The sequence below is a fragment of the Hippopotamus amphibius genome, chromosome 6, assembly GCF_030028045.1.
Source record: "Hippopotamus amphibius kiboko isolate mHipAmp2 chromosome 6, mHipAmp2.hap2, whole genome shotgun sequence".
NCBI lineage: Eukaryota > Metazoa > Chordata > Mammalia > Artiodactyla > Hippopotamidae > Hippopotamus > Hippopotamus amphibius.
In genome coordinates, this window is record NC_080191.1 from 2,444,299 (window position 1) to 2,452,637 (window position 8,339).

The following is an 8,339-nucleotide window of genomic DNA, read 5'->3' on the forward strand; positions in this document are numbered from 1 at the left end:
GTCGCAGGCGCAGGTGGGCTGCTGCAGGCACTGTGCTTACCTGCTGAATGGCATTTCCCCTGTAAAAGGAGGCTACCTAAAGGTCTGTGAAATGGACTTCCTGTACTTTGTTAAAACTACCTTTTGACATCATTTCTCCCCAGTCTTTGTCCTTTTTTAAAATGTTTTTAGCTGTGTGGGTTAAAATATGACCCCCAACCCTCTGTCTTAATCAGGTCGGTATGGCCCAGTTTCTTTTATTTAACAAACACTTAAATCAGTACTTACTATGTGCCAGGCATTGTGTTAAGCACTTAAAAATATTAACTTATTTAATCCTAAGAACAACCATATTTTCAAAATAATCCTATCTTTAAAAAATAGCCTGTTAAATGTAGTCACTGTGGAAGGTGACGCTGTTAGGAAGAACGTCTCCTTTTTCATGTTGCGGGGTTATTATTAGTGAACAAGCAAGTGTGAGTGATTCTAATAGCGTAAAGATTTTTTTTTAATAGGGAATTTCTCATCAGAGGAAATCCTAATTTTATTTCCTTTCTGGGTGAATCTCCAAGGCTTTCTGTGTGTTCCTAGGGCTGCTGTAAGGAATTGCCACAAACGGGCAGCTTGAAACAACAGAAGTGTCTTCTCTCACGGTTCTGGATGCCAGACGTCAGGGCCCAAGGGTCGGCCTCACACCGAAGGCTCCGGGGGAGGGTTCTTCCCCGTCTCTTGCGGCTTCCAGCACCCTTCGGCTTGTAGACACATCACTCCAGTCTGTCTTGTGTTTTCCCTGCATCTGAATCTCCCTCCTCTCTCTCAGGACACAATCATACAGATTCGGGCCCACCCTAACCGCCTCTTTTTAACTTGACTATATCTGCAGAGACCCTATTTCCAAATAAGGTCACAGTCACAGGATTCGAATGCAGGCGTATCTTCTGGGGACGCACTCACCCACGACACCTGCAACAGGCGAGGCCCGTCTGGCTGTGCACCCCTGTGCCCGTTCCAGCAGGCCTTGCTCGGTGCTGTGTCTAGTTTCTCCACTGGCCTGTTGGCCTCATAACAAAACAAAGAGGGAAATCTTTGAAGGATCTCAACACAGGGAAAACCCAAGCAACAGAGTGGCTTGACTTGGTGAGGGCTGAAGGGGTGTCTTAGACAAGTTCAAGGTTATCCTTTGTCACCCGTGCCTTCGTCATAATGCGCGAGGACGGGGTCATGAGTGCCTGAGCTGTGTGCTTTCGCACGATGTGCACATGCGAGGTGCGAGTAGCTTAGGCACAGCCGGGCAGGGCCTGAGGTGAGCGCTGCAGATGCGTGCACTTCTGGAGGCAGGGGAGGCAGCAAACAGCTGAACCCCGGGGCCGGGAGGTGAGCGGGGGCGGGACGGTTGAGAAGGGCTGTGAGGGTGGGCTCCGGGGTGGGGGGTGGGCTCCGTGGGGCGGGTGGGCTGGCGTGTGTCTCAGCGATCGTTCTGGGTCAGTCTCTCCTGGTACCTAGTGGGTCCTTTCAAATGTGTAGACTCACATCTTTTATCTCTGGAATGTTTTCAAGCGTTGTAGTTTTAAATGTGAGTTCTGTAATGTTTTAATTTTATTCTTCAAGGACACCACTTACCCTGTAAAAAGTCTTCATTTAAAGATTACCACTAGCGTGAAAACACAAACCTTAAGTACCAAGATAAAGGAACAAAACAAAAGCGACACACCACACAGGGAAACAGTAAATGTAACATAACGCACACAGTGATTGCAACCAAACAGAGCCATGTAAATACATGCGAACAGACTTCACTTGTGGGTTTCAAAAGGGATTTTCAAATTGGCTCAAAAGCAAAACCTAGCTCCATGGTGTAAAAAAGACACACCTGGAACTCAGTGATTCAAACAGGCAAGAGAGAGAGGGACAGGGATCTACCAGCGGAGCAGGAGCTGCAGTCCTCAATTTAGGTGCCTGCTGCGCCCGGGAGGAAGAGGAGGGGCTGGAGGACGCCTAGAAACAAGCACACGGTCAGCTCCCGAGAGAGAGAGAGAGAGAGAGAGAGAGAGAGAGAGAGAGAGAGAGAGAGAGAGGGAGGGAGGGAGGGAGGGAGGGAGGGAGGGAGGGAGGGAGGGAGGGAGGGAGGGAGGGAGGGGGAGGGAGGGAGGGAGGGAGGGAGGGAGGGAGGGAGAGAGATGCTCAGTGACGAGCGACAGCTTCCTCCAGAGGGAGCAAAGTGGTGTCAGGAATTTGAGCCAAATTTTGACCTTTTTCTTTTCCCTAATGGAGGAGCCCAGCCCTGCTCTCCACCTCTGGGGCAGGGGGCCGCGTTCAGCCTGCGTGGCCTCAGGCCTCCCCGCTTGCCCCGGGCTCACTCCTGCCCATCTCGGTCTCTTGTTTTCCTGTCGCCCAGCCGGCTGACTGCATTTGCTTCTCTCTTCTCTGCTCATTTGCGTTTGCCTGTTCAGCAAAGAGGAAAGGAGAAAACATAAATGAGGGACTCTCCGTGTCAAGGCTGGCACGATGCTTCTGCTTACCTCGGTGGCCTCTGGCAGGGTCCTCACTCTGGTGAACCTTTGTCCCCTAGAGAGTCATTTCAAAGATTACTATTGTTTCTTTTGAGTCATTTTGCAAATCCATGGCTCAAGGCTAGTTTCCACTTCATTCTTTCCAGATGAGCCGGTGAATTTAAACAAACTTCATATTTGAATTGAATTTATTTTATAGCCTTGGAGAATCAAGGAAAGCAGAGCTCTAGTGATGTTCCTTGCACACCAGTCTTTCTAAAGTCTGCCAGTGTGCTTTTAAAATAGGCTATTATTTTTAAAAATAAAGTGTTTTTTATTGGTATCCTGATCATTTCTTGAGGGTAGACTGAGACTGAAGTATGATGATGTAATGGTCAGAGGGGTGGTCTGAGGAGTGAAACGCCGCACAGTGTAAAACGTTGACGGTCCTGGGATTTCAGAGCTGTTACGTGGACCAAATGACATAAAATACAGGAGCAGCTTAGCAGTTCGTAACACAATCATCGCCCGGTAAATGCTTGTGGCTTTTTATTAACCTTTCTGTGTGGCCTAGAGCACAGACGTGTCTGATAACCTGGATCAAATCCAGTGAGAACCAGGTGATGGGCTGTGGGGGACGGGAGAAGACGCAGAAGTCTATGTTCAAAGCCCGCAGCCCAGGGAAGGGGGCGGGCGGACACAGGAGTTTCTGCATCATTAACCCCGCGGGTCACAGGCGTTTCTGGGTCCGGTGTCCTGACACGTACCTCGGACCACGCCATTACCTCGGACCGCGCCAGCCTTGCTGTAAACACGGACTGTGGTGGTTGAGAGGCCTCACAGGTGAACAGAGCCTGAGTTGGGCTGGTTGTGGGACATTCAGAACTGGGTATTTTATCCTCCCGTCAAAACCTCCTCCCTCCCGTCTCGGCCAATGACACACCATCCCCTCTTATTTCAGGCAGAAGCCTCCGAGTTGGAATTTTCTCTTTGTTCTATTTCTTCTCCATCATGAAAAGTATTTCTTAATTGTATTCATTTTCTCCTTCCATGACTGACTTAGTTCAGAGCCTCACAATTCCTTATGTGGACCATGTATGGACCCCAGACCAATCTTTTGTCATAACCGCATGTCAGTGCCATGTTGACGTCGCTCTCCTAGTCACAGCTGTAGCGTCAGGCCTCCGGTCCTTAGAGACCCTCCTCTCCCCTGCACGTGGCCACGCCAGGGCCTCGGGAGGGCTCTGGCCAACACTTCTCCACTGCCCGAATCTCCCATGTTCTTTGATGCCTGGAATGCACTCCCCTAGTTCAGCAAATTCCCAGTTATACTTTCACACCCAGCTCCATTGTCAGCTGACCCTTCAGAATTCCTCCAGATCACTCAGCCAGCCCGCCTCTGTGCTCCGGGATCGGGGTCTTCCCTCTGTTCTGGCTCTTGCTGTGTTGAGTGTTGGCACACGCCGCGCATCTCCTGCCATTGGACTCCGGGCTTCTTTTTTCATTTACTCAACAAGCATCCCAGCACCTCTGTGAGCCAGGCACTCTCTCAGGCTACAGCAGTGGACAGACACTCATCCTTGCTTCGTACCTTATGTTCTAGAGAGGGGAGTGACAGACGATGAGTGGGCGAGGAAAGTGGGTGGTTTATTTAATGGTGACGCGTTTCAGGAAGAAAGCCAGGGAGGGGTTATGGTTTAAAGAGGGGTCAACAGGGGCGGCTTCACTTCATATAATTTTGAACAAGAACCTGAAGGAAGTGACACAGCGCACCATGGAGGAAGAATCTTTCAGGTGATGAAAACGGCATGTGCAAAGTCCCTGGGGCAGCAGCACACCTGGCGTGTTTGAGAAAAGCAGGGAGGCCGGTGTGACTGGCCGCTGGGCAGTGAGCAGCTGCGGTCTTGTAGGGCCTTGAAGGTCATCTCAGCCTTTAAAGGCAGGGAGGTATTTCCGGGCTTCTGGAATCAGCAAAGTATGCGGAGGGACATCAGCTCTAAACCAGTGTTCTCTAGTCACTGTGGGAATAAATGAGTGGCTAACGAGGGAAGAGATGGGTGTGGCGCAGACGTCTGTGAAGCGCGTTTGCTCACACGGTGCCCAGAGAAGAAAGACACGCAAATCCTCCAGTTGCTTCATCTTTCTGTGCTGTCTCGTGAACTTTCGATCGGGAATAAAAAGAATTTAATCCAGGTCCTAAGGCAATTGAAATTGTACTGTACATGTTTTTCCAAAAGCCAACTCTGTTGGCTACGTTCATCACTGCAGAGCGCTGAAAAACCCTTGGGGGAAGAGAAGACACTCCATTTCCTCACAAGATCTGGCTCAGGAAATGACATGAGCAGGACACAGTCCCAGGCTGTAAATCAATATTCGTGCTTCTGTAAGAAGATAAACCTCTTGCATTGCTTATGGGATGAGCTCAGCTTCCCATAGACGGCAGGGGGCAGGAACTAGGATTTCCTTGTCCTGAGTAAAACCTTTGACAGACAGTGAGAAATGCTGCAATCTTATATAATTTTTGTGATGGGAATTCTGGTTTTCTGAGTGACGATAATGAGCCTTGGGTTTACTATAGACAGAAAGGACAGGTTTAGCATCCAAGGCTCAGATGACAGGAGGATGTTAGAAAGTTGGCGATGGGTTAGAAGCTGTAAAATTCTGCATTGACCCTACATGCACTTGCCTCAAACACTTCACACCCGTGCAGCCGTCATACATGCACAATCCCCTTTCTATGGTGAAGAATTATACAATAACTGTTTCTATTCATTTTCGATGTTGAAGAGTCTGCAGAGTAACAGGCCCGTCTGTACCAGCACAGACACTGACCCAGCTTGTACAGGTTCGGTGGCCCAGTCTCCACTTGCTCTGCTCTCTGGGTTACTGGGGTACGTTTGGGCCCCGCCACGAGATGTACGCGCCTCCTGATGCCACGGTGCCCTGACAGCTGCTTGGACGTGGTGGGTACTTAGTAAATGTTTACCCAGAAGTGGAGAAAGACAGTCAGTAATGGATCAAAGATGACCGTGTTCATCGGTGGCCACTTAGCGGCTGAAAACGGAAAATTCAGCCAATCAACATGTTCCCCATATTGAGGTACATGGTACCCCATTATTCAGACTTGAATGTCACCTGAATTGTTTTCCTCTGTTTTAGCGCAGACTAGAAACAGCCACAGTGGCCCCGTCCAGGGTGCGGGGCGTCTCCGCCCCCCAACCCTGGGTGGGAGGCGCCATTTAAAAGGATGAACGTAAATTAACGTTGCTACAACTGAGGGTCTAACCTATGAGGATACCTGCAAACCCAGTGGCCTGGGGGACGTGGGGGACAGTGAGGTGCCACTTACACTGGTGACAGACCTGAGGTCAGGATGTTGCCAGGCAGGCACCAATGAGGGAGGATTTACTAGAACTAGGAAAATCTTGCCTTTGGAGCACGTTAGTGATCCGCGATCACAGTTACAGGTATTTCTTTCACATTCGTAAATCACCCACGTAAATATAAGCACACGCCGTCGTGGAAACATGATATGCCTGTATGCTCCCCAGTTAGGACAGTTACAGTTATAAATAACACAAAATATGGAAGCTATTTTTAAAATGAAGTTAATTGGCTCAAGTAATGGAAAACTCTACCTTTAGGCACAGTTTGATCAGGGGCCCAGCTCAATTACTGCTCAGTTGGCTGGGATCCGTCCTCTTCCACGTGGTAGCTTTTCCCTGAGCCTGGCTTCCACGTGGGTCAAAACGGCAGCAGCTGCGCCAGGCCTCCAGCCCATCTGGGAGCAGGTTCCGGGTCATCTCCTTTGTAAAGCACAGCACCTTCCCCCTAAACCGAGTCTCCCTAAACTCCTTTTTCTCCTTCATTTTTTCTGTGCAAGAGTTAGGACAAGAGGTTGCCTTCTTACAGGCGCTATGCCGAGCTGGAGGATTCCAGCAGAGAAACCACACTTCACGTTTTGTACTTAATTATAACACACAATGAGCGCCTAAAGTCAGGGACGGGGTACGTACATGCATGTTCTTATTTAATCCTCACAACAGCCCTGCAGGCGTAACGCCTGCCTCGTAGCTAAGAAAGGAGGCGGCAGCACGCCGGCCGAGGACGCGTCGCTGGGGGCGCAGCGATGGTGGCGGGCGCGCGGCACGCGCTGGACCCTTAGACGCGCGGGCTGGGCGCTGGCCTGGGCACCGCGCAGGCTTCCCACCAGCTGCGCGCACGGCTGGCCGTGGCTCCCGGGCCCCGGGCCCAGGCTGCTGCTGCGGGCACGGGCTCCGCGGGGCGGTCCGGGCCGATCGCTGGGGTGGGCCCGACGCGGCCCGCGGACGCACTTCCTGGGATCAGCAGAGAGCGGCGGGGGCGGGGGCAGCCCGTGCGAGGCCCCGGGCAGCGGGTGGACACGCGGGGGGCAGAGGACGGGGCGGCCGGGCTGCGGGCGCCGTCCCCGCGCGTCACCGGCCGAGGCCGGCCCTCCCCCGCGCTCCCTCTGGCCGGCGGCCCTGCGTGATCCGGTTTCCGCCGCGGTTTCGGAGGGGCGGCCCCGGCTGTGGGGCGCGTGGGGGTCCCCTCTCCCTTGGGCCCTGCCTCGCGCCGCCGGGCCTCGGGGGGACCGCGGGGCCTGGGCGCCTCCGCTCACGCGGGAAGCATCATGGCAGGTCACTGCCACCCGGTGTCCCGGGACGAGAGCCCCGGGGCCCAGCTGGGACCTCGTGGAAGCAGAGCCGTGCCCGGCGGCGTCCCCGCAGCCTCCCGCCCGGCCGGCGTCCCCCTCTGCGGGCAGCCGGGCGGCGCTGAGCCGGGGCCGCGCGCGTCTGAGGATGGGAGGGCTCGGGTGCCACCGTCCCGAGGTCGTGACCGCCAGGCAGACGGCAGGTGAGGGTGGCTTGGTGCCTCCTCTCTCAGCTCTGCTGTCACCTCTCTCGGTTCTTGGTTTGCGGGGAAGGGTGGGTGGTCAGCCCACGAGGCGTGAGCAGGGCCCGCGCTGTGCCGCCCCCGCCTGCCTTGCTCCCTGTCTGCTGGGACTCACAGCCGGTCCCCAGGGACGTCCTGGGGTCGACAGTCTCTCTAGGAAAGTCTGCAGCCTCTTAAATTCACAGACGGGCCACTCCTTCCGCGGAGCTCAGGACGGGTCTGCCCTTGTCTTTACCGCTACGGCAGCCACTGTGCAGTTTATCCATCACACTTGGTCACCTGGGAACGGGGACTTGGATGTCTGAATACATCACTGCACTCGCTTCAGCCGTAACCATGAAGTTCAGGCAGTTTACCACATTGGTATTAAAATAATGAAACTATATCACGAAAATATGGCCAAGGAAAATTGAAAATGTATTTTGCTTTTCTTTTGCTCTTTCTGGTCAATGTCCTGATCCACTGTCATGGTTAATTTATTGTGTCCGCTGGGCTGGGTCACAGTGTCCAGATACGTGGTCAAACATTTACGAAAATTTTTTTAAATTGAAGAATAGTTGATTTACAGTGTTGTGCCAATCTCTGCGGTGCAACAAAGTGACTCAGTTATACCCATAGACATTCTTTTTGTACATTCTTTTCCATTATGGCTTATTATAGGGTATTCGATTTAGTTCCCCGTGCTGTACAGTAGGACCTTGTGTATATCCATCCTAAATGTAATAGTTTGCATCTACCAGCCCCAAACTCCCACTCCATTCCTCTCCCTTCCTGCCTCCTCCTTGGCAACCACAAGTCTGTTCCCCATGTCTGTGAGTCTGTTTCTGTTTTGTAGATAAGTTCATTTGTGTCGTGTTTTAGATTCCACATATAAGTGATGTCACACGGTTTTTGTCTTTGTCTGACTTACTTCACTCAGTATAATAATCTCTTGGTCCATCCATGTTGCTGCAAATG